Consider the following 26,616-nt stretch of genomic DNA (forward strand, 5'->3'; position numbering starts at 1 on the left):
TTTTAAGGTATGTGGTAGATTGAAAGAGAAGATTACAAAATTGTTCAACAGTAATCCCAACTTGTAAAAGATCCATGTTTCCTATTTATGATTTAAATAGTAAACAATCTGGAAGGATTTAAGAAAAAATTCTACAATGGTTATATACAGAGAATTTTTTTAAGAAAAAATTCTAAAATAGTTAATATGGTAAAATATTTTGCATAAGATAATAGTTTTCCCATCTTCCCTTTCTACCATGATTTCATGTTATTTTGGGAAGTATAACATAAAGTAAGATTTAAAGTTTATTATTTTTTATTTTTTTAATTTTAGAGAAGCATCTACAGGGTGTTCAGGGTCTCACTACTAGATCAGACTCATAGTAATCCACCTGTTTACAGCCTCCGAATGCTGGGATTATAGGCGCGCATCACCTCGCCCAGTATCAGTTGCTGTATCAGCCCCCGGGGGCAGGGCCGGCACGGCAGGCCTGGGGATCAAATCCCTGGCCCCTCGCCTGCTTGCAGGAGCTTTAATCCACTGAGCTATTTGGACGATTTAAAGTTCCAATAAAATAAAAGGACAGAAAATGGGCGTATGGTGTCAAGCAGCCGGTCACACCATAGTGTGTCCCTGGGATCCCGGCAGCCTCTCTGGATGATCCTAAGGCTTCAGCAGCCTTCCACATCGCCACCACTGTGGGAAAGGCAGCCGTCAGATCTTTAAGGTAGCAGCAAAGATTCCAAACTAAACCTCAGCTCCTTCTGTCCCTCTGCCAACTCAGAATTCTCCGTGCTCCGCGTGTCACTGACACCAGTGTCCAGTGAGTGGGGACAGGGCTCGCCAAATAATTTCCACAGAACCTGAGAATTCGGGGGGATTTGAGGAGTTACCAATCAACCAAAAGGCTTTCCGATAGATGAAGAAATGGTTATTTGTACCAAAAAAAAAAAAAAAAAAAAAAAAAGTTTTTTTTTAAAAAAAAAAAAAAAAAAAAAAAAAAAAAAAAAAAAAAAAAAAAAGGAAACATCCAGGGCTAGTTTTTATTATTTTTTTTAAAGAGAATAAAAAATTAGAAACAATATAGAATTTCAAAGCAAGATGATAGGAAATTGCATGCTGTTATCTTTATAGTAGTCACTCAGATTTCCATCTATAAGCATGTAAAATTGCTCAAAAATTAAAAATTAACTGTCCCTTTTAATAAACCAATAGAAATTAGAAGTACAATCATCTTAACTATCTCGCATATCTTTCTTTCTTTTCTCCGTTCCCTTGTCCTACCTGTATTTCCTATAGAGGAGTTTCTTTCAATTTCACAGTATCTATTGTACCTTTTGGATTTTATTTACTTTCAGTATTTTACGCTAGAGAGACAACACCATGTTTACATAGGCTGGGTTTTTTTTCTTTTTTCTGTCTTTTTGAGGCAGGGTCTCGTTATGCAGTTCAGGCTGGCCTTGAGCTCACTTTGTAACCCAGGCTAGTTCCAAACTCGCAGTGATCCTCTTGCCTCAGCCTCCTTAGTGCTGGGATGATTGCTCTTTTAAATGGATTGTTTGTAAGAAACAGTTGCCAGGACCTTAGGAACTGGAAACTACTCTCTCGGTTTTGTAAGTGAGGAAACTGACTGCTCTGACCATGTAACTCTAGCAGGAGCAGCCAGGGGTGAGGCCGGTCAGGCTGGAGAAGGATTTCACTGCATTGTGGGGAAGGCACGGTGAGAAATGAGACCTCACCACACACAGTGAGCTCCGCGCCATCGCGGGCGATCAAGCACAGCTTAGAGACCTAAGAGGCAATGACCCACGGAAACCATATCGCTGATGGTGGCCACACATTTGATCCTGACAGTTGCTTGTCAACCCAGCAGTCCTGTCTCACCTTGGCTCCAAGAATAAAACCAGGTCTCCTCCTCCTGACACCCGGGCAACTTCTGCCCATGGTGTAGGAGTCCAAGAATTGACAAAGGAACATCTCCCATGCTTTTCTCCTTTATCCTTGATACCTTAATGGTCTCGATTTTTCTTTCTATTCTCCCTGTTATCCCTTGTCCCAAATGCCCTGCTCCATGGCTGGGTTACCTTTCTCTCTTTCCACCACTATCTCATGTTCTGTAGGAGACATATTCTTGGATGATTTCGTTTTCCTCGTCACTCCTTTCAGGCACTCTCAGTCGGGGTATGGCAGCAGGACATGGGACACAGCACTGAGAAACAATGTCATAAAATGCCGTTACAAAACGTTCAGAGCTCCTTTGTGCACAGAAGTCAAAGCCAAGTTCTGTTCTTTTCTCCCAGCCAGTATCCTGGAGGCCATTCTTGCAAGCTCAAATGGGCATGGTGACCAGAGGCCCGCTGTGATCTTACAGTTAAAAAAAGAAGACAAAATAATAACTGGCACCAGTAAGGAACACAGTGACACACCAGCTTTTCTGGATCTTCTCTATGGGAACAAGAGTCCAGGACGGCCCTAGCTCCATTCGCCCATGAGATCATCAAGCCTCCCCCGACACTTCAGGCACCGTCGAGAAAAGGTCCCCTGCTAACACCACAGGCCAGACTTGGAACCAAAAGCTGAACTGGAGTGGGAGAGGCAGCATAGCCTCCAGCAATAAATTCCTAGCTGCATAAATCTCAACAGACAAACCACTGTAATCAAATGGGAATTTTGGAACATTGTCGGATGAACAGTCATAGCAGGAATGCGGGCCATCCCTCCAACACTGTAAGGAGACTTTTATTAATGTCCTTTCACAGAAGTTCTAGCAGTTTAAAAATCATTCCCGAGGTCACAGGGCCCCAGAGTGGAAAGCCCTGGGTCAGAATCTGTCTCCAAATCCACTGCTCCTTCCACTACCAGTGACATGGAGTGAAAGAGAATATGCTGGCCCCTCAGGGAAATTTGCTTTCTTTTTTATCACTTCAATAAGGTAAACTCATTAATAACGCTGTCTGTTGCCTGCTTTAAGAACCAAGGAAAAAAAGAAGTGGGCGCAGCCCGCAGCCACCCTGTACTTCCAGGTGTGCCTGTCGGTGGGAGCCTACCCTTCTCCAGACCCCTCCTGATTCTTTCTGGAGTATCTTCCTGTGCCCTTCCCTCCTGGGAGGAGGGCAAATGTGGATGGAAATTCTGATTTTAGTCAAATCAATATTTAGACTATCTCTGGTTTCTTTCATAATTTTGAACCAAAACTAATATTTTTAAAACTTATTTATTTATTTGGTACAGGGTCTCACTATGCAGCTAGGACTCATAGTGATCCTCCTGCCTCAGCCTCCCCAGCACTGAAATCACAAGCGAGTGCCACGACACCCGGTTTTGCTGGTCAGCACAGCATGCTGTGTGGGGATCAAACCCAGGGCCTTGTGCTTTCAGGGCAGGCGCTTAGACCACGGAGCTATTTTCCTGGCCCCAAAAGTAATATTTTTAAACTCAGCTGTTCAGACTACCTTGAAGCTACAACAACCCAGAAAATAGACTTTAGTTTTTCTGTCTTTAGTGATATTCTGTTATAGCACACAGCCCAAGGTAAGAGTCTGAACTAGCAAGGATCGCTGTAGGATCTGAGTGACAGGACGCTAGCAAAGCTGGGTGCCGTTAGGCAGCTGGGGGTAGCCGGCCAAGGGACGATGGATTAAGGGACAGTTGCAGGCTTGCTCTTCAAAGCCTGTCTCCTGGCTGCGAAGGTCTCCAGGATGGAAGGAGCACCTCAGGCGTCTGCTGCTGGTGCCAGCGCTGAGCCCGGACTGAGACAGCCCCGTAGCTGACTGGGGCTGAAGCTGCCTGCGCCTCACGGCTCTGCAAAGCGAGATGGGGAGGAGGTGGTGTGCGCCCAGTCGCCAAGCTGCATGGGCGTCTTGTTCCTGTTGTAAAGTAATCCAGAGAATTCTGTGCTCGGTGGAGGCTGAGCAGATAGTGGAAAATACTGCTAGCCTCGTCCACAGAAAGTACTAAATTGAACAGTAGTTTTCAAATATCGCGAGAATATTTTCAGAACTTTTTGTGTCAGTTGCTACACAATGGTTACCAAGCGGACCTGCTTCTACATTTAATTTGCAAAATAAATAAATAAATAAATAAATAAATAAATAAATTTAATTTGCAGTATTATTGTCCTCCACAACTGTAAGTTCAGACACCCAGTAAAAGTCACTCAAGCTCTGCTACGTAGTCTGCCAATTTTAAGGTGAAAATTTTTACCTCAATCTCACCTCTGTTTACCAGCCTGACCATAGCAAAGGTAGAGTTGGAAGAAATGCCCTCAAATGGTACTTACCTCGTGGACCAACAGACAAACGTAGTAAAGGAATGATGAAACTGTGCTTTCACTGCTATTACCCTTGTCTTTTTTAAAAATTAATTTTATTGAGAAACAAATAGCAATGAGACAGTTTTAAAACCAATTAGTAGGACAGTTTCAATAATTAATACATTGCATATTATTGTCTTCGTAGTGGGTATTCATATTACAAGATGCAGACATGATATCCCATCCAAACACTATCAGTACAAATCTTTCTTCTCATTGAATTAAGAGAAAGTAGCTGTATATTTATCCTATTTTGTATATACAGATACAAAATGGTCCTACATTTATATCCCTTTTTTTGTTTAGTTTTTTCAGAGATGGGTATTCTATTGCCATTTAAATATTGTAGGTAACAACCTAAGTTTGCAGACCAAAAATTAGAGAAAAATATGGGCTGCAAGGACTGCCAACATTGTGGCCCTAGCTTTTCAAGGTCAATGAAGACTCAGGACATAGGAGAACCTGTACTGTAACATCATGTAACTCAGTAGTGTCCCAAATTTTCTGGTCAAGAAGATTATGGGGCTACTAGGAACATAACTGATGATGTAGAGTGTGCCTAAGGAGAGTCATATGAAGGGAAAACATTCTCTCAGGCTTTCACAGTGAGCGCATTGGCCAAGCAATGGCTGTGACTCATCCACATGGCTGACACTGACAAAAGTTCTACAATCTGAGGTACAGGGTTTCAGGATAAATCCTGAGGGGATTTGACTGAGTTTATCAGACATGAAAGCTACATTTCTTGCTATACAGTCTTGCTTTGTCTTGGTCTTAATCATCCAGCAGAAAAGTATAAGAACAAACTATAAAAAGTAAAGCCATATTAATATGCTGAGCTGTAAAACGCTCAAGTCAACAACTTCTGACATTGCCAGTCCTGTGGATAACCCACTACTATTAGGGACTCCTGGACTATATTGGAATATTTTGCTGAATTCACACACCTATAATATTTAAATGACAATGGAATACCCTTCTCTGACAAAACTAAACACAAAAAGGGGATACAAATGAACGACCATTTTGTATCTGTATATTCAAATAGTTAGGATTGATATACAGCTACATTCTCTTAATTCAATGAATAGAAAGATTTTTTCTAACAGTGTTTGTAAGCAGGATATCATGTCTGCATCTTGTACAATGAACAACACTAAGACAAAAAAAAAAGCAAATAAATAATATTGTAGGTGTGTGAATTCAGCAAAATAATCCGATATAGTCCAGCAGTCCATAATAGTAGCGGGTTATCCATAGGACTGGCAATGTCAGAAGTTGTTGACTTGAGCCTTTTACAGCTCAGCATATTAATATGGCTTTACTTTTTATACGTCATTTTTATACTTTTCTGCTGGATGGTTAAGACCAAGATAAAGCAAGACCTATATAACAAGAAATGCAACTTTTGTATCTGACAAGGTCAGTCAAATCCCCTCAGGATTTACCCTGAAACGCTGCACTGCCAGTTTGTAGATCCTTTGTCAGTGTCAGTATGTGGCTGAGTCATGGCCCTTATCTTTAATACAATTTATTTCATTGTAAATTTATACACTTAAATTGTCATGAGTGTTTAACAGCGAGACTTCTGAGAACAGCCCTGTGAGTTGGTACAGTCCGGCTCAGCCCATGGACTTCTCCTCCTTGCACTGGGTACCTTCCCTGTCATTTTATAGGGATACATTTCACTTTCATAGAACGAAGCCTGACCTGAGAGTGCTAGCTGTGTACTTTATTGTCCGCTCCACACAGCACAGCAGACTCTCTTGAGAGCAGCATCCCGCGGTGCTCCTCTGTTCCCGGGCCACGACCAGCTCCCAGCTCTGCGAAACTGCTCAGCAAGCACCAGCACAGCACCTCCCAGGATGCGTGGGGCTGCAGTCCTGGGAAACAGAACCCATCTCTACCAGATGCTGCAGGAGGGCAGCGTGTACAATATTGCCAGATACTGAGAAAGAGGCAAATAAGTTCACAGAAGCTGGACTATGGAAATATCAGGCATCTCACAGGTAGAGAAATTCAGGTCAATAAATACTTAAAAATGTAATCAGCCTTAGTTATAGTTAAGAAACATGTCTATTGCAAATACTGTACACCAAATGCCTGACCCAGAGATAGGGGCGTTTTCTCACCAAATTCTCCCACTTGGAGATGGAGGTTATTTTCGGAGACAGAGTCTCAGCTCTAGGGGCCCACAGCTCACTCTGACCCAGGGTCCCAATTCTATATCGGTAACAAGCAGCTTAGGCAGGGAGATAGCTCAGCAGTCTAAGCACCTGCCTGGCAAGCACAAGGACCCAGGTTTGATCCCCAGTACTGCATGCCATGCCGGCCCCTGTGCCAAGCTGACCACTGAAAGCGGGTGTGGTGGTGCACTCCTATAAACCCAGAGCTGGGGAGGCTGAGACAGGAGGATCACTATGAGCTGGGTAGCCAGATCTTGTACCAAATACACAAATAAATTATGTCTATCTATCTATTATACATATATATATATATATATATATATATATACATTATACATATAATAGCACCTCAGATGGCTTTGACTTTGGTGACCCAAGACTGTGGCGAAGCCCAGGTCATCAGGTAACAGATGCAGAGTTCTAAGGTCAAAGCTTCACTTTCCCCCTAGCTGGCTGGATGATCTATAACAAGTTTTATAAAACCCAATGCCTCAGTTTCCCCGTACGGGTGTTGTGAGTGTTGAGTCAATGCATGTGCAGTACTAAGGGCCTGATAAGCAACCTGCTGCTGCCGCTGTTCCATTATTAACCAGCCAGTTCTCCACAGCCTTAGAAACGGGTGGCGTCGGGGGGTGGCAAATGCCAGGCTGGAGGAAGAAAAACTAAGTGATAATTCATCAAGTACGTTGTGCCGATGCCCATCATGTCTACTCCCTGGCAAGTGTGGCACCTGGATTTACCTGGGATGACAGCCGGAATGTACTACTTGCATAACCACCGCGCAGCCTCAGTTACCAGCTCATCACAGCCGTGAGGCGCGCCTCAAGCCTTCCAGTGGGACGAACTCTGGGTGACTTTACTCTGCTGGAGCCAGTAAAGAAAATGTCATGTGACAGCCATCCTCTACATGACTTCCCAGAACTGAGGGAAACACCACCACTTCCACTGCAAATGTTTCTCCGGTGAAGTGAAGCCAATTCTACAAAGGAAACAAGGATCACCGAGAGGGAGGAACCCTAAAGGTCATTTACACAGCCTTTCTGTGACACTCCTGGAAGGAATTTGTCAAATTGTCCCTCTTCCCTCAAGTCATGTGGCTTTGATTAGTCCTTTTATAAAGTAAAAATCCAGCAGGGACTTAGTCTACAGCATTGTTCGGCTGCCCATAGGTTTTACATTTTATATATATTGTACCCTAGTGCATGTCTTTCTACTGCTTTGTTTCTTCCCCAAATTATGTTTGTGAGAGTCGCCCTTGTGGAGTGACATAACCATTGTGTGTTTCACCGAGGCCTGCTGTTTCTGCACCTACACCGTCTATGGCTCACCGGGCAATTTCTTTTTCATACACATTTTTATGCACAACTTTTATTACAGGAAATATTGATGACCTTTTTCTTTCATACATATGTGTTAAACTGTAGCAAAAAGCAGCTGGAGAATGATGAATCCGACATACAGAATCAGGGAGGCAAGGAAAGCTCCCCGGGAGAGGAACGTGGATCGGTCGAAGACGGGAGGATGCTGCGCTTCCTTAGGGCGCATGCGCAGGCGGGGTGTTAGGGAGTGCGTGCAGATATGTGGATGTGCAGATACACAGATATGGAATATTTATTTTTATATGATTTCAAAACAACATCACGTAAGAAAAAACACAGGGAGACCTTCCTTATCCTTCCCTAAATTTCGCTGAATGACAGCACATCATGTTGCTGAATAGAACAAAAGCATAATCAGGAGACTGATATTGACAGTCTATGGATGACTCAGACTTCACCAGCTTCACATTTACTAATTTATGTGTGTGTAGACTTCTATGCACTTTATATGTGCAGATTTATAAAACTGCCAACACAAGATACAAAAGCATTACATCTGTAAAGCTTTTCATGTGAGCGGCATGCCCACTTCCTGCTCTTCCTAGTCCCCAGAAGCCAGCGTGACCTCCACATATACTTACCATCATTCCTCAGTAATGTTTTTTCACTTCAAGGCTGCTCTGTGTTCACATAATTATGCAGCATGTAACTTTTTAGTACTGACTTTTAAAACTCAGCATGAGTCACAGCTGATCCAGGCTTTCTGGGTTTATCAGTAACCAGTTTTTATTGCTAAGTAGCTCTTCAGACAGTCTTCCATGTACTTTTTATAAAATAAGAGAAATGGAAAAATTGCCTTAAAGGTTAGAGTTAAAAGGTCCAGATATGCATAGTGAGACCCTGTACCAAATACATGATTTAAAAAAAAAAGTCAAGATAAAAGGAGGGAGAAGATTTTTTGACAATTTTTGCTTTCTAAATCACCTATTCTGAAGAAAAAAATAAAAGAAAGCCATAATTGGTTTCCCAGAAATAACACAACAAAGAGGAGCTCTTCAAGGCTTCCAAAGTCAAGGCTTTCCAACTTGGAGATTGAGATCTCTGTTACTTGCTGAGGTCAGTGCATGGCTAAGAGTTGATGAGCACTATGATCTGGAAAAAATACAGAATTTTTTAAAGAAAGTAAAAGATAGTATTGATCTAGCTGAGTTTCTTGTCTGGAAAATTCTCTGGAACTATGAACTGGGAAAATGAGCAGGCCAGTAACTCTCCAATTATTTTGAATGTCTTGATAATATCCATGAGAAAAAGGTTCTCAGAAGCTTCTGGCTTTCTATGGTTCTCTTCATTCACGCAGTAATTCATTCATTCACCGCATGTGTCGTGAGTGCTGTTTATATGCCTGCACACTGTTCTAGCTCTTGTCCTCCACTCAAGGCCTACCACAGGAGAAAGAGCAAAACTTTTACAGTTCTTTGTCACTAAGTCATAGACTTTGCCAACCTCGATATTTCTCTCCAGATTACAGAAGGGAAAGGAAGGCACAGAGAGGGGAAGCTGTCCAGGCACCACAGTGGAAGTTCCATGTTACTTAGAAGACCACCGCAATTGAATAACTGTAATGCCAACATTTCCACAGAGAAATAGTGCTAAACAGGAGCCTCTCACACCAGGCCTCGGAGACATCCAAGTACTTGACAGAACTGAACTTCTGGGGAAGGCTGAGACTTTCTTGCCAACTTCCTGGGATTGTCTCATGGAGAAGAATTTGGGCACTGCCTCCGGGAAGTGACTGCTGGTGGCTGCAGAGTTCCGTAGTTGGGAAACGATTTCCTTTAATAAAACAGACGGAGGGGTCCAGGCTATTCTGTAATTTAAAGGAAGAAATGTAAAGCCAGCATGTGCAAGCTTCCCATGTTCTGTCTTTCCCCTTCCAGTTCTCTGGTCTTTTTCTCAAGGAGACAGTGAAGCAGTTTCCGTCCCTTTCTTTCTACAGGAATTGTGTGAGGATTGCCAGTTGCCAACTTGGGCATCCCAAGAAGATAAACCAAGGGCAACCAACCAGCAGCAAGTAGGAGAGACCTTTCGAGCCTTTTACTGTACACGGTGTTACATCACCGACCTCTGGGTCTTTCTAACTGCTCACCTGGGGCGCTAGCTCTCCCCCTTCCCAGAGTGGCCCGGTCAAGAACAGTCTAGGCCTGGCCAGGTTGCCTTCCGAAGAGCTTCATGCTGTCTTCCAAAATCGCCTCTGAGCCTCCTGTGTGGCACAGTGCCAGCTGTGGTGACGCCCGCGTTAGGCTGATGCAGGCAGAGACACATGAACCGGCCCCCTGCTTCGTAATTCAGCCCACTGCGGAGCGCCAAAGCACAGAGCACCGTGCCTGACCTTGCTTGTACTTTCTGGGTCCGGACTCTCTCTCCTGACCGTACTCTCTTACAGATGAAAATGTCAAGGCATAAAAAGAATGCACAAGACCCAAGATCTTCATTAGCTGAGTGATAGAGCATTTCAAACACCAGTGGGTTAATATGCAGATGTTGCTACCTATGAATACAAGCCACAAACTGAAAGAAGTATCTATTCTACCACTCTACTTTAAATAAAAGCTGCTCAAGATCAGATGGAGACCAGAAGCCCTGGTCTCTGAACAGCCCATTTTCTGCACTGTGCCAGTGATTTTCAACTCTGGCTGCAAATTACTCTTACCATGGGACGCTTACCATCAGAACAAGCAAAGAAAAACAGAAATGCATTGATTGGACTCAACAAAAGGGATTCCAGAGCAGTTGATCTGGAATGAAGTGTGGGTGTTGGGATTTCTAAAAAGCTACCCTTAGGGAGTCTAAAAGCCCAAACTTGAGAGAAACATCAAAAGATATAGGGGGCTTTCAAATGTTATTGCTTCGAAAAATTCTACACTTGGAATTCCTAATTGAACATGTTTGTAGGAGGGCCCCAAAACATACAGTTCCTTGTTGCCACGTGCTGCTTGTTGGAGGGCCTCAGGATCGTGCTCTGAGAATCCCCCACAGGTGCAGAATGTCTCAGGAAGGCTGGAGAGTAGGCATAGCAGGCTGGAGCGTGTGGTCTGGAGAGATGAAAGAGGAAGGAGGTCCTCTCCTTTCTTGGAGGTGCTCCGGTCTTCACCACTGTGCCCAGGTGTCGGTCCCCAGCTCCTGCAGGCTTCCAGAGTGGTCTCTTTCCCTTTCTCACTCAGACCTTCAGCAGCGACATGAGCGCGCATCGGGCCTCCAGCCTCAGCCTGCTACTGGTTTCCTGCTCCCCGACCCACAGAGCTATTTGGGATTCTCCCATCTCTGAATCGGCAGACAGCCATCAGGACTCCTCCTCTTCTGACCCTCGCACTCTGCCTCACAAATCCCCTGTGTAATTATGCACATTTTATTTTGAATCTGTACCGTAGGAGAAAATTAATACAAGTGCCAAAGATTTTGCTCCGAAATACAGGGAAGCACCATGCTTAAGGGTACAGAAGACGGTCACACGCCAGCGGGAGAGAAGGTGGGAGCCGGGGCAGGCGCAGGAAGCGGAAGGGTCCGGTGTCTGCGAGCACTTGAAGACTACAATAAGCCTCCCCGAAACTGGGGTCAGTTTTTTAAAATCACCAAACGTTAGGAATTTGAAACAAAGAATCATGTAAATACTTTGCCACCTGGGGCCCTTTACTTTCCACAGCCTCTTACTTCTACCCTACTGCGTGAGACAGCTCATTGCCGTAGGGCCTCGGTTTATGAAGGTCTCTGACTGTGAAGGATTCAGCTCTTGAACAACAGCACTGGGTAAAATGTTATTATCATTCCCAAACTCCACGTCGAGAGGCAAACACGCCCACCGCCATCTTCCCTACAGGAGCCTAAATGGAGCATCTTCCCCAGAACAGTATGAGTTTGTAGACCAAGGTACCGCTGTACTTGTCTAAGTGCATTATATAGCTTTATTTTTTAATTATTTATTCATTTGGTACAGGGTCTCACTATGTATCTTTGACTCATAGTGATCTGCCCATCTCAGCCTCCCCAGTGCTGGGATTACTGGTATGCACCACCACACCCGGTTTCAGTGGCCAGCACAGCATGCCTGTGGTCCCAGTTCAGCATGGCATATGGTACCAGGGATCAAGCCCAGGTCCTTGCACTTACCAGACACGTGCTTAGCCTGCCGAGTTATCTCCCCAACTGCAGTACATATCTTAACTCATTTACTCTTTTTTGCAACATATTATGAGGAAGATGTTACTGGCATCCCCATTTTATAGATAAGAAAACTAAAAACTGAAAAAGATTATTAACATACCCACAAGTACCCAGTAATAGCAGGTGATGGAATAAGACCTGAACCCAGAAGTCATGTTCCCAGGTCTATACTAAGAACCAAAGCCAGGCGCCACCAAGTTACAGCCAAGGAAAGTTTTAGAGAAACTATAGGTCAGGAATCCATATGCATTAGACTTCTCAATATCAGAAAATCAAATAGTTCCAGTGTTGAGTAACTTGCCTATAATCCTAACACTGGGGAATGTCACAATAAATTATTGGGGCACCAGTCTCGGGGACCCATAGGTCAGAGCCACGCTTTCACTGATGAGCTCCAGCAGCACACACAGAGTAGATACCGGAGTGAGGATTTCACTCAGTCGATGTGTGGTGGTTTCAGTAGAGAAGCATCAGAGTTGTGCCACCGACAGAGAGTCTGCTTGTTGGTGGGCGTGAGGCAACCTCTCCGCTCAGGTCCCCAGCTTCCTCCAGGTGCAGCGAGGACTCGATCTGGAGGTGGTTTGCCTCACTGTTAACGAGCATGTGCTGCTGCGCCTTCTTCTGTGTTGACTAATGCTTTTATGGACTCCTACTTCACAGACAGAAGGCAGTATTGATCATTCTATTTTAAGGTCTGGTTCAGAGGTACTGGAGCAGGAATTGGTGAACTGCAGCTCGAGGGGAAAATAATTCATTTACCATGGAAATATTCTGCTTCTAAATTTGCCCCTGAAGACAATATGGGAAAATCAAATGCATGAGCCAGGCAAGGCTGTCACCATTAGCGTGACAGCATCTGAATGACAAATATGGCTATAAAGAAAAGGGCTAAGTCTGGGACACTCGTTCTTCAAGGACTGTCTGGAGATAGTTGGCCCCTGCCCACCACACACACAGATAGGGCGGGTGGTATCTAATAGCGTTTCCCAGCAGCTAGAATAAAGAAGAGAGGTTTGAAAAGGCCTCACCTCTTTATGCATGGAAAGGTGACAAATGAAAGTATCGCTTGTCTAATATTTCTAGGAGGCAAGTAGCACCACTTAAGTCCATGTATTCTCAGATGGCGGGAAAGTCAATACTTTATCATTTCTTTGGGTAATTTTAAAAAATGTATTGCTCATGCGCCACCCATCCTAGAGAGAAGCACACAGCATTCACTGTGGGGCTTTGCTAGCGACACTTACAGGACCGCGTGTAGTAACAGTCTTCTCCAGGGTTCCTCAGGCACTTTGGACTAGGACTCAAGCTGCATGGCTCAGGTCTGCTGCTCTCTGACTCCAATACGTGCTGCCCACCACCAAGCGCCGCTCCCTGGCTCCCCTTCTGTTCCTCTTGTCAGCATCTGCAAAGCCACACAGCACGCTTGTTAGCACGGGGTGTTTTGAACATAAGTGAAAACAAGTTCTACATGGAACTGTATCTCAGTTACTTTTCTCTCGTGCTGGGATAAGATGCCTGACACCCAGAATGAAGGAAGGGAAGGTTTATTTAGCTTACAGTTTATGGAGGTTTCGGTCCATACTCAGCTGGCTCCAAGGCAGGGGGGCACATGGCAGAGGGCAGCCGTTTATGGTGGTGGAAAAGCAGCAAGAGCAGATAGGGAGAAGCAGAAAGAGCCTCTTTTTCTCTCTTATAATGTATGCAGGCTGCACACCCCAGGCCTGGGGTAGTGTTCATGCCCGTAATCTCAGGATTGGATTATACATTAATCACAATCCCTAGAAACCATTGCATGACTGCATGAGGCTTTGGACAAACATGTAGACCCAAACCATAGCAAACTGTGAGCTCATTTCAAACTGATATTGTCTTCATTCTTGACTACTCTTAGGCCGCAGGCTAGTGTGATCAAATCAACTTCATATTAGTGTAGTTCTATTGTGCTTTGTAAGTAAAATTAATTCTGTAATAGCTGTAGCTTGAAGGCGTTCTCCAAGGTTCATCTGTTGGAAATCTAATTCCAAATTTCACATGGCAATGACATTTGCAGGTGAAGCCCATGGGAGCGGCGAGGATTGGACAAATCCGTGTTGGCATTCATACCTTCATAAGCACTTGAAGGTAGGCAAGCTCGCGTGCCTGCTCCGGCTCGCCCTGCCCTGCCTGCACTGTGTCAGGAACAGCAAGGGGCCTGCCGGGGTGCAGAGCGGAGCCCGTGTCCTGCTCTTGCACTCAGTCTCCAGGTCCACGGGCCGCGTGAACTCCTGTTCTTCATATGTCCCAGCCCGTTGCATGTAGCTATAGTAACAGGAAAGGACCACGATAGTTATCTCCCATTAAAAGTAAAATATGTAGGTCATACTATTATGCTTCTAAAAAGTAAGCATATTGCTAAACTAGTACGGTGCTACTCAAACACTCTGCTTTTCAGCAGTGAAATGATGATCCAAAGGTGAACTAATTTGCCTAAAACTGGCAGGAGTTAGATGTAGAACAGGACTACTCCAAATCATATTGAAGCTAGGGCCTCATCCACCAGTGAAGCCCGGATGTCCACGCCGCGTGGCCTTCCCACTGGGATTTTAAGAAAGCTGCCCAAGGGTCATTTTCAGTGGCATCCAACACCAACAGAATAACTAACAAAGCGGTGCAAGGCTGTTTACCACAGCAAACTGTAAAACATGGTACAACAACCCAAGTAAATAGACCATGTTTGCAAATAGGAAGGTTTAGTATGCTGCAGGGGTCCCTTTCCCCCAAATGAGCTATACATTCAGTGTAATCCCAGTCAAAACTTAGCGTGTCATTTATTTATTTTGGTATCGGAAATCGAACTTAGGACCTCATGCTTGTCAAGTAGGCACCGCGTCACTGAGCTGCATCCCTGGCCCACTATTTTTATTATAAAATGACAAACTGGTGCTAAAATTATAACAGAAAATCTCCCCCAGTCCCCCCCACCCCCGCAGTTTACTTGAGTTTCTTGGTTGCCCAGCTAACAGTTCCTGTTCCAGTTCCGCTTGCTTCTGTCTCTTAGAAGCAACTTGTCACCACCAGGCACCTTGTATGAGCCAACTGACAGGCCACTCTGCTGCTGGACTCCTGGCTTGCTTATCCCGTATAAGCCCTGGACCACCAGAGACCAGGGCCTGATATTTGGGGGTGATCCCGATCAGTGCCGACCAGCATGAGTAAAGCTGCCCCCAAATCCTGGGCGTCCTTTCAGTGCCCCTGCTTGCTGTTGCAGGATCGCAGTGAGACGCAGAGAGCCAAGCATGTCCCAGACTCTCTTGGAGGACAGATCCGTAGAGCGTAGTCTTGCATAAGAAAGCCCACCCCGGAGCTGTGCTGGTGGGCCGCGGGGGGCTCGTGCGAGCACACACAAGCTGAAGAAAGCAATCTCGATCCCAACTTCGTTCTACACCTAAAAGCCAATCCCAACGAATTTTATATCTAAATAAAGAATGAATAACAATACAATTTTTTTTTCGGGGATTGAACTCAGGCCTTTTTGCCTTCCAAGCAAGCACTTATTCTACTGAGCTATCTCCCCGGCCCCAATACTATAATTTTTAAAGAAAAAGATAGGATTATATTTTCACAGCCACAGAGTAGGTAAAAATTTCCTGAAGAGATGTTAAAAGTACTGTCATAAAGGACACTGCACATTAAAATTCGATTAAAATTAAGAACATCCACCAAAAACATAGTGTTCAGTGAAAAAACAAATACTAGAGTGGAAAAGGGTATTTGACACACAAATATCCAATAGGAACTCATATCCAGAATTGTTTTAACATCTTCTACAATGAACAGAAGAGGAAAAAGAAAGAAATTGGACAAAAGACCAAAGTAGTAGCTATAAAAACAGGTTAAACAAATGATGGATAGAAATAAGTAAAAGCCCTCAACTTTATTAATCATCTGGGAAATGTACCTTAAAAATTCCTCCTCATGCTTACTGAAAAGAAGAAAATGACAAAGACCCCTTGGGAGTGTGGGTGAGGTTGCAGCGTGCCCGGGACCCACGCGTTCTCCTCGTGGCTTGTGCGCGGCACAGCTTCCGTGAGACTCACAGCAGCACAGTGTCCTACAGTGCCAGCTCCACGCCTCCCAACACAATGTCCCTGTGTGCCTTAACAGGGACATCCGGGGAAGCTCACAAGGGCACAATGGAAGCAGTTGAACATGGCCAAAGCTCCAGCTGATGGCCCACCCGTACTACAGTGGATCGATTTTTAATGAACATACAGAAACAGTATAAACAATGATGATGAATATTTAATGCCACACACAATGTGGACGGATCTCATTGAGACAGTTTTAAGCAGTTGCATAAATGGCAAAACTAGCCAAAGCCTGCGCACGGCGCTGGAAGCCCAGGAGAGTTTTCCTTGGCTGGGTAAGGGCTGCACACTGACACACACAAGGAGCTTCCCCACAGTCCATGTTGGCATGTGTTTGAGGTATGCCTATCAAGCTACAGGATAATGACATAGGTGCCTTTCTGTGTGTGACGTATCTGAATATCAAAATAAGTGGAAATTATCCTGGGTGAGTCTAGGATGTAGCCAGGAACTGAAAACTACCAGTCCAGAGCTGAGACTAGACTTCTTCCCTCCCTCTTCCTTCCACCTGACCTCACCCTCCACACCTTCTGCCCCCTACTACTCCGCCTCCAAAATGCCACACGGCATTCAGGGCCATGGAGAAGGAAAGCTGGCATCCATGCCTACAAGAGTGCAGCAGTCACCTTGCCAACTAAGGCTGCCTCTTGACAGGCAGACCCCCTGTCTATCCACAGAGACCATGAGGTTATCACGGACTACTACAGTGTCACTAGCTGCACCTGCAAATTTCTCCACGTCCATCCCGAGTGCACATAACACTGGCACCCAGAAAGCGGCCACACTGTGGGCAGCATCTATCACCACAGACATTAATTACCTGGCACTGTACCGAGTGTCAGCCGACCCCAGGAGTGTCATGAGCTGAGTCAGCCAAACCCAGGCGCTAGAACTCACATCATGTTTCCAGTGGATCTGGTGGAAGGGCCTCTGCCCTCCAGCCTTATTCTCAGTCATATTCCATGGTTTCCTGAGCACACATCACTCTAATCCTCTGTTGCCTAGCCTGCCTTTTGCAAGCAGTGTGTGAGGAACGTCGGCTGCCGACTCTCCCGTTTGTTGTGTCCTCTGCCTTTCCTGGCACAGGCTATGAGATACACACTGCAGTGTCTCAGCAGAGTCTTCATTTGTGAATTTCTGGAGCACATCTCTGCACGGCACTGCTGTCCCCAGGCATTGCTGATAATGGAAGCACAGGCTGACACAGAAAGTCAGCGAATCATCTTTATCTGTCACAGCACACCCTGTCTCTTAGGAACAGGCCCATTGATTACTCGATCACAGCCAGTATCTTAAGGTTTGCCTTTATAAACAAACAAAAGACACCCTCACCTTGGGCGAATCCTGCCTTTAGTTCACACTCCCGCTGCTGTGACTGGAAAATCTAAGTACCGTGGCAGCAGAAGGCCTTGAGAGGCTGCCATGGCTGTGCTTTGAGGCACGAATTCCCTCCTGCCTGTTGTCTTCCCTCTGGCCCAGATAAATCAGCCTGCTAAGATTACTCGCAATGTTATCGGAGAAAAGGACACTGATTAGCTCACTGCCTCTGCTCGCCCTTCAGATTCCAGACTACACATTGCCTCCCAGGCAAGTCCTTCCTGGGCACAGCAGAGTAGCCTGGGTCCCCTACGAGAAAGCTTCACAAAAATATGTGCATTTCCTTAGTGGCAGTCATCCATTTGTAGCTAATTAATTTTTGTGGCTATTTATCTCATTTATCAATTTATCCCCAGCACATGAAGCTTCCCAGGCGTCAGCCCACTGGAGGGGGTGGGCACAAAGGAGATTTTCATAGGTGAAGTCCCGAGTTTCAAGAACACACATGTGCAAAATGTTGGCAAAAACAGCAGTCAGCGTGGAGCAGAGCAGAGAGCGGCCTGCAGCGTTACTGTACAATTCTCATACAGGTCGTTAGCTCGTGTTGACGTCCTTGCACAGCGCTATAACCAGCCATGCGTGTTCACCTGGGCTAAGGCAGGGGATACATAACCGCATCCCACTGTGCACCTGCGCTAGGCAGGCGGGGTCACCCTCTCAGGCGTCCTTGGATGGCCTGAGCTTGGGAGCTGTCTGTGTGGTCCTCACACCAGCCCATTCATGAAGTGGATGCTCAGTAAGTACAGCTGATGGGATGACTGGGTAAGTGAGGAATGAATGACTGGGTGAAGAACCTGTTACTTTTCTCTTTCTTCCTGATTGTTTTGAGGGCATGCTTTTGTGCTCTAAGGTTATGGCCTCCCACCAAGCACAGCAGCTCTGGCTTTGTCCACAGAGGAGAGGGACGGCAAAGGACCGGCCAGCAGCTCCCATGTCAGAGCCTTTCCTGAGATCATAAACTGTGACAAGGACACTTATTCTGAGGTTTCACGGCTTGCTGGTTTTCTCCGAAGGTGATACCTCAGTCTTGATGTGAAAGTCCAAAATGAAGTAGAGCTAAGAAGTGAAGTCCTCCGAGCTGCGGCTCCGTGCAGCCCCTAGGGACCCTGCTTGTCTAACACTGTGTTGAAGCTTCGCCAGGCACCTCCAGCTCTCTGCTCTTGCGCCTGTTCTCTGCAAATTAGGAAACCAAGTTGGATCAGCACTGCGCTTGCTAGAAGTCTGGAGACCCATGCCCTTGCTCTCTCCTCCATCCGTCATCAAGTGTTCTGAAGAGCACAGAATGCGTCCCAGCTCCACACTCAGCGGTGGCCTAGGGATGGCACCTTGGCTCCAAGGGACCTGGCAGGACAGAGGAGGAGGCACATGAGGAACCTCGTGCTGGCTTGGGGCTGTGGAGCAGGGCCTCAGCACACACACCTCACTAGCCAGCCCCGGTCTGGGGAGGCTGAGGCTGCTTGGTCTTGCCTTTAGTTTCTGCTTGTCGCAAGGCCTGGGCTTCGAGCACACGCCCAGATGGTGCTGCCCCTCCTGCTCTGCAGACAATACGTGGGTGGCTGCTGAATTCCCTAAGTGGACTATTAAATGAGTACATAGCTCATCACACTTGGCACGTATTTTTTGGTTGGATACCTGAATGGTCAACCAATCAGCCAATCCGTGCAGCTCAGTACACGGATACATCTGTAGTATAAAGTCCCTACAAAATGAGGCACAAAGATGGGTTTTAAAGAGATTTCATTGTCACAAAATATGAAAGACTCTGCTTCTCTTCTCTCTGTGGTCTCTAACCCAAATCCTTGCTAAGAAAAATGGTAGATCTGAGGCTAATCAAGTTGCTTTTGCCTATTGATGTCCTCGGTCTGGAGCGGAATGGGCGCCGCCTCGTCTGGAGTGGAGTCTGGGCTCACTCGCTTCCCAAGTTACTGACAGAAAGGTCGGCGTGGCTTCTACTCGCCCCGCAGGTGAATGTGGAACTACTTCTTGGTCAGGAGTTGGACACCAAAGAGGTCTCTTACGCATGGGTGCTCTTATGCACTTGGCCAAGGGCCTGGCAGGTCATTCGGACTAAAAGTTAAAAACGTATATTGTGTACACCTGCAGGGGGAGGATGCAGCCGGCAGCTTGTGGTGCAGCTCTCCTAGAGAGCATTTAAGTACATACGCTCTGTTTGCATTCTAGAGTTTGATTCCCTGCATGATAAATAAATAAATTAATTGGTTAATCATTGCCTGTAATCCTCAGTTCCTTCATTTGTAAACAGGCACAAGGATAGCACATAAAATTATCGTAGCTGATGCACAGAGTACATTTAGTACTACCCTGACATCCTCTTCACTATTCAATATTTTATTTAGCATCATTGTTCATTTGCTTAGCAAACTTTCTTCACCACGTGTATTGTCAATTTATTCATCCCTGCATATATGATGTGTTGTGAATAATAAACCCATCATAAGCCTTTTAATTAATTACTTTCAGGGTGGATTTGTAGGAGAAATTTCACTATTTGGATTTGTAAGCCTGGACCAGAGAAAAGCAGGAATGACAAAGAGCCGAATGCCCTCTGCCACACTGAATTAAGATTCCCACTAGGCCAGTGTTCATGCCCTGCTAAGATACTTACTAACAGGAGAGCTGTAGGGGAAACGAATGTCTCACTAAAAGTCACCTTTATTTATTTTTTAATCTTTTTTAAAAAATGTATTTATTTGATACAGGGTCTTGCTATGCAGCTGAGACTCACAGTGATCCTCCTGTCTCAGCCTCCCCAGGGCTGGGATTACAGGCGTGCTCTACCACACTGGTTTCGGGGCCAGCACAGTGCACCCAGGATTCTGGGGCCAGCATGGCATGAGGTACTGGGATGGAACCCGGGCCCTTGTGCTTGCTAGGCAAGCACTTAAACCTCTGAGCCATCTTCCCAGCCCCAAAAGTCACCTTTGAGGGCTAAACTGTACCACTTCCAGCTCCTGCCTCACTGGAGGGGGAGCCATTCTGTCCCTAACGCGTTCCTGTATGAGCGGTGAGTGGGGATTGTTCCTTATCCGCAGTCGCAGACACCTGGTTTCCATTCTGCCTCTGCCTCGAAGCCATCTGATCTCCGAAGTTACTTACGTTCTCTTTGTCTACCCTTCTTCATTCCTAGGCTGACAGCAACACTAATGGGATTATTGTGGAATCCACACGGGCATGCCCAGCCCCTGCAAAGTGCAAGGTGCCACATGTCAGCCGCGTGCCCTCAGCGTCTTATCTCGCTGCGTGACCCTCGCTCTTACGTTCCTGGCTTGCTGAAGAAATCCCTGCCTTTCAGGACCTGAGGCCGCACTCAGATCGCTTTTCAGCCCCTTTTCAAATTTTAACATAAAACACCTAATCCTTTCAGAGAGGCTGCGCCTCTTTCATCGCTCTGACTGGTGCGACCCACCGCCTGGCATTCTATCCCCCTCCAGCTGCCTCTTCCTTCTTGCTGGCAACACTTAATCAGGCCTTCTGAAGGTGGGCCTTTCATCTGCCTTCCAAGCGCAGGCCCTGCTCCATAATGGGCACTCAATAAATATTTGTTGAATAGATGAACCAATACAGGCAGCCAAGACACACAAAAGCGACCAGTGGCATTATGCTAAAAATACAGCAGCTTTGTTCCTCCGTAGACAGGCACCGGGGCTAAATTACCACATCCCCTCGGAGACTTGTTCCCAGCCAGTCGCTCATAAGGAAGGGCGCAGAGCCTATTAATCATGGTGCTGGTGCAGAGCGCGCGGAGAAAGAGGACCGGTGCCTCTCAGTTCTTCCTGACCACAAATCCACACCATATAGATTGAGCCAAAATCCGCAAGAGTCACCGTGACGCTCTTCTCCAAGCGTTCCTTGGCTGGAAACTGTGAGAAGCCCAGAGAGCCCACAGCCCCACATACCACTGAACACTTAAGGTGGCCCACAAGAGCCTTCTCATCTTCAGCTTCAAACTACCAGATGGCAGTCAGCCGCAAGCTCCTCACCGTGGCGTAAGAGGCCCCACACGACTGCGCCCTGCTTCCCTTCTTGCTCAGCTGTTACTTTCCCAGAGAATCCTCCCCTCTCGCTCGCACCCACAGTGGGTGCTCTTCGCTCCTTAAGACAGAAGCCAGAAACTTTCCGTGAACATCCGGGTTGTAAATTCATGAGATTTGGGGGGCCTCACGGCCTCCATCACAGCTACCAACTCCGCCCTTGTTGCATAAAAGCACGAATGAAGATGCAAACATGCATGAGCTTTGTTCACTTTCCACAAATTTTTATCTATAAAAAATAAGCCATGAGCCGCATTTGGCCTGTGATCCATAGTTTCCCACCCTCTTCCCTATGCCGAGGCCCCTTGCATCACTTTCTGCCCCTGAATCCCGCTTTAGCTGCTGTCACCTACTTTTGCATGGTTACTTTCCTGCCCAGGAAGAGGGACTGTGAGCTCCGCGAGGACAAAGCGCTGGTTCTGCTGGCCTCAGCATCCTCCGCGCACTTCCTGCCCATGGGCCTGCTGTCTGTCCTGTCCCTCAGCACCAGGTCTTTCTTCGGGCCTCCGATCTCTCCAGCTTCGTCTGGCCCCCTCCACTGGGCACTTGTCACTCTCCCTCCTCCCTCCCAGGCCTGCCTCTTTCTGGAGCCAGCAAATGCGACCTTTAGAGATGAGCCCTTCCTGGCCCGGCTGCGCAAAGCCTTCCGAAGCTCCAGGTCCTTTGATTTTCTCTACAGCATGTATTAAAAACTGGAATATTCAAAACTTTGATTTTGGTATACCTTCCTCCAGGATTCCAGCAGGTTTGTCTGCCTCCTTGAAGCCTGGAAGGGTGTGTGACACACAGGTTTTCAACAGATAATTTTCTAGAATATTACTTTTCAAACTTGAAGGTGCATATCCATCACATGAAGATCTAGTAAAAGGGGCAATTCTGAGGCAGCGTTTGAGGCAAGGCCTTTTGTTCTGAATGTCTAAGAAACCCACAGCTGCTGCTCTTCACCTGCCAGCCAAGCTTTGATCAGCGCCAGTCTGCAGTACCTTTGGCTACCCGGGCGCTCTAGAGGAGGCATGCACTGCATGCATGTTAGGGGCCCTTCCCAAGATATCTGAGAGGCCAGAGCCAAAGACGTGTGGAACAGCCCTACTCTTGAAATGCACCTTCAGTGGGAAGTGGTAAGGACAGGTAGTCCCACGTTTCTCAGGCACCACCTTCAGTGTGCAGAAGTTGGCAGCGTTTCCATACTAAATGCTTCCCGAAAATGCTGGCTCATCCATCAGGAGTCAAGAGGACTCTGTTCTCACTGTGGTCGGTGACACCTTCCTTTCCCTCAGCTGTTCCACTGGGTACACCAAGAGGGTTCCCTCCTCTTGCTTCCTTGCAGGAGCCTGAGCGGGGTGCAGCCACTGACTCACCGCTGAAGGGAGAGTATCCCACGGGAAACAACACAGAAAGGTGGTGAAGCGCTACGGCATATTCCAGTCAGAGAATTGGAAACTCAATATATTATATTAGGTAATATATTGAGTGCAGCTTTGTCCAATTTGATCTGGAAAATAAACCTATAAAGTAAATATCAGTGTCTCCATTTTACAGATGAGGAGCGTGAGTCTTGGGATGGGAAGAGCCTTTTTAGGGAGTCACTCAGCCGGTAGGATTGGAGTGAAGATCTGAGCCCAGGACGGGCTGCCTTTAGGCTTCAGTTTGTACCACTGCATTCGGCCACCTTGCTAGTACTTTCCTGCACCTCCCTGTAGATTCGTAAGTCTCAGCTCTGGAGTGCGAGGTCTCTCCATCAGAACGCCAGCTCTCCGGCGTGGTTTCTTTCTTCAGAGAGTTCTGGTTGGTGGTGTTCAGACGTGCTTCCACATCAGGCGACAGAAGGTCCTTGAGTCTGCTCCGCTGGCATGCATTAGTTGGGGAGTTTGCTAGTTGCTTCATCTTGGCCTCTGCAGAGATGGCCTATTCAGCAGTGTTTGGGCCAAATGAACAGCACAGCTCCAGCCCGCCGCAGCGCTTCTCGGGGGCCATGCTTCCTGCTGTGTCCTGGTTGTCACCAGCTGACGCCCACCCCAGAACTTAGCCCTCTAAAGCACAGCTCACGCTTCTCGTCAGGTAGTAGTGCAGCTCTTCTCCCTCTACACCAGGGCCCTGTTGAAAAGTGCACAGGACTTCAAGGTGACGCTACTGCCTGACACCTCACCAAGGGCACTGACACTGGGGCTCTCTGTGACCTGTGCTTGGCACAGCAGGGTCCTAAAAGGTGCTGTCCTGACTGGCGGCATCTCGGCCTCAGAAGCTCTATAGTGTCACTTTCTCACTGCCCTATGGGATAACTGAATATCTAAGAAACACTCAGATTCAAGGAGGGGAACTCAACACTACTTCTTGGTGTGGTGATCAAGGTCACAGGACGTAGACCACAGGAAGTAGAAGATACTGTTGAGACAACTTCTGGAACTCGCAACCGTTGCAGCCTTCTACTCCATCATTTCCATATTTCGTTGCTCATTGTTTTGAACCTCTTGGGGGACCCAAAACTTCTATGGTGAGGAGCTACACAAGTCTTGAACACTCCCTGAGAAAGTTAACCTTAGTATGTAGCATGTCTTCAAGCCATGCATTTCAGCCGTCAGCAAAGGCATTGATGGTTCCTAAGATGCATGTATTAGGTTCAAACCAAAGAAGTGCCAAAGTAAGAAAAAGAAATCCAAGGCAACTGCACTGAAGAGCTGCCCACTTACGAGCACCTTCTAGGCCAGTCTCAGCACGCATGGCCCTCACAACCTAGTGAGGAATATAATATTCCAAGTTCCCTGCACTTAGAAAGCAGTCAGAGAATTGGAAACTCCAGGTAACAGGTCAGGCTCCACCCACACAGGAAGTGGTAGACCAAGGGCTCAGGCACAAGTTTTCAGAGAACCATAGCTCATCACTGGTAACCTGTTGCTTTTCCTTAGAAAATACTTTAGAATTCCCTCTGTCAGTTGGAGCTATTTCTTTTAGGTGATCAAGAGTCAAAAAACAGCAACATGAAAGCAAACAAATTTAGTTGATGGATGCTCAAGTCTTGCTAATTATAGGAGCTTCAGGTATGGCTGGTGCAGGGGCTACAGTTTCACTGGCTTTCCCATTAGGCAATTCTCTTTCTATTTTTGGTTTCATTTCTAAGCAGATTCTCCCCATGAAGGGCTAGAGATGGCTGCTACCAACTATAGGGCATATCCTACCACCTGAGCAAAGGGAGTAATGTTAGCATCTCATCTCGACAAATTCAAGAAAATGTCTTTTATCTTACGTCTGCCTAAACTGAAGTTTCTTGGCTGAGTCCCAGCTCATCCATGCACATCAATCCCTTGTGAGCAGGAAGTTGAAATAAGGTGCTTGTGTAGGTGTAGATCAGGCCTTCAAAATCAACCCAAGCATCTGTAAGAGAGGAATGGTCCCCAAAGGGCTCTCAGGGTGAAGCAGTCAATGGGAAAGAGATGGATACCAGACAGGCAAAACATCGGGTGGTGACTGTATCCTTATTTTGCAGATAGCTGATCTTGAAGTTGGCAAGACTGATCCTTGTTCCATTTTTATCATTTCTTCCCTCTGGCTCTGAGTGTTCTATTATTGCATCTGTTCCTCCTTCCACAGAGGAAAAGAGTTGACAAATTTATTCACATTAGAGTGTGAGTCACTCAATCACCAAGAATCCTTGCATTCTTGTTTCTATATAAAGCATTCTTTGACTGATACGTGTTGAGTTCTCCCCGTGTGACAGGCTTTGGTAGGTGAGCACTGCACAGGTCGGGGTGAAAGAAGGTAGCCACGTCTTACACAGATCGGAGTATGCGTTAATATTCTAATGGGAAAAAATCAACTACTTTTATCTGAAGGAAGTTTTGAGGTCATCAGAGAGAAAAGAAATAGCCAAGTGCTTCCAGAATTGAAGAGCTCATAAAATTGCTCTGAGCTGTTTCTGCCCTCCAACCTCAGCCTCAGAGCTCTGACTCAGCAGGTCTGGAGTAAGCCTCTGGCATCTAATTTTAGAAAGCTCTTTCCCTTTCTCTTTAGTGAGTTTTGGAAGGATGGTGGCACCATGGCACTGGGCATAGCATCTCGGGTCCTCATACCAAGCCATGTCCCCATCCCACCTCCCTTGACCCAGGGTCTTCCTAAGTTGCAAGGCTAGGCCAAGCTTTCTGATCACCCTGTCTCAGCCTCCAGAGTCCTGGGATGACAGGCATGTGTCACCTCAATCATTTCTTCGTGTTATTTGGATGAAGGTGCTTCCAGGATGTTGCTTTGACTTTCACTGATCTAACCTGAATAACTTTTTCTTTAATAGTTACATTTCTGGAATCATTAAATCTCTCCTGAAAAAAGAGAAGCCATGGAGCAAAAGTGCATTTTCCTTAGGAACACACTGCACGTGCCATATTCGCCCTGACCTCCTCGTAAGCCTCCCCTACCTCATTCACTCCATGTTGGGATTTGCAAGGCAGCTCCACGACGCCTGGGGTCCTGTGCAGCACAGGCGGTGGGTCCCTGCTCACACTCTTGGCACCAGTCTCTGCCCACTGAAGGTCATGCCTGTGAACATCTGTGTCTGTGTCCGAGGGCTTTTTGTCTGGTCTTGGGAGTGCGTTTGGCCCCTGGAAAGCTGGAGGGTGAGCCCCCTTCACCAGCCCTCCACATGCATCAGAGGGGAGCTGGTACATACAGAATCCTTTTCCAGTGGGACATGCCAATCTTGTTCTCCACCCTCCCTCGGAGTTTCTCAGAGATGCAGGAACTGGCCTTCTTCCCTACCCTGTCTCCCATTCCATTGTTCCATTAGTGTTTTCCGTGAACATTTTCCTTATAAGTGACCAGCATGTCAACCCTTGTGTCAGGGCCTTGGAAAGCCCCAAAATATGTGTCCCTGTATACCTATTTGTAAAGGTCATGTGCTGTGTTTACCATTTTTCTCAGAAATACTAAGTGCTGGCAGTTGCCCTCAGATTGGATCAGCAATGAAGAGATTTCAGTCAAATATCTAAAGAATTAAAGCAGAACTGTAAATTAAATTAACACCTGTGACCCACAGAGTAGTCACCATGCCCTTGGCCA

The sequence above is a fragment of the Octodon degus genome, unplaced genomic scaffold (genome assembly GCF_000260255.1).
Source record: "Octodon degus isolate 3935 unplaced genomic scaffold, OctDeg1.0 scaffold00210, whole genome shotgun sequence".
In the NCBI taxonomy this organism is placed as follows: domain Eukaryota; kingdom Metazoa; phylum Chordata; class Mammalia; order Rodentia; family Octodontidae; genus Octodon; species Octodon degus.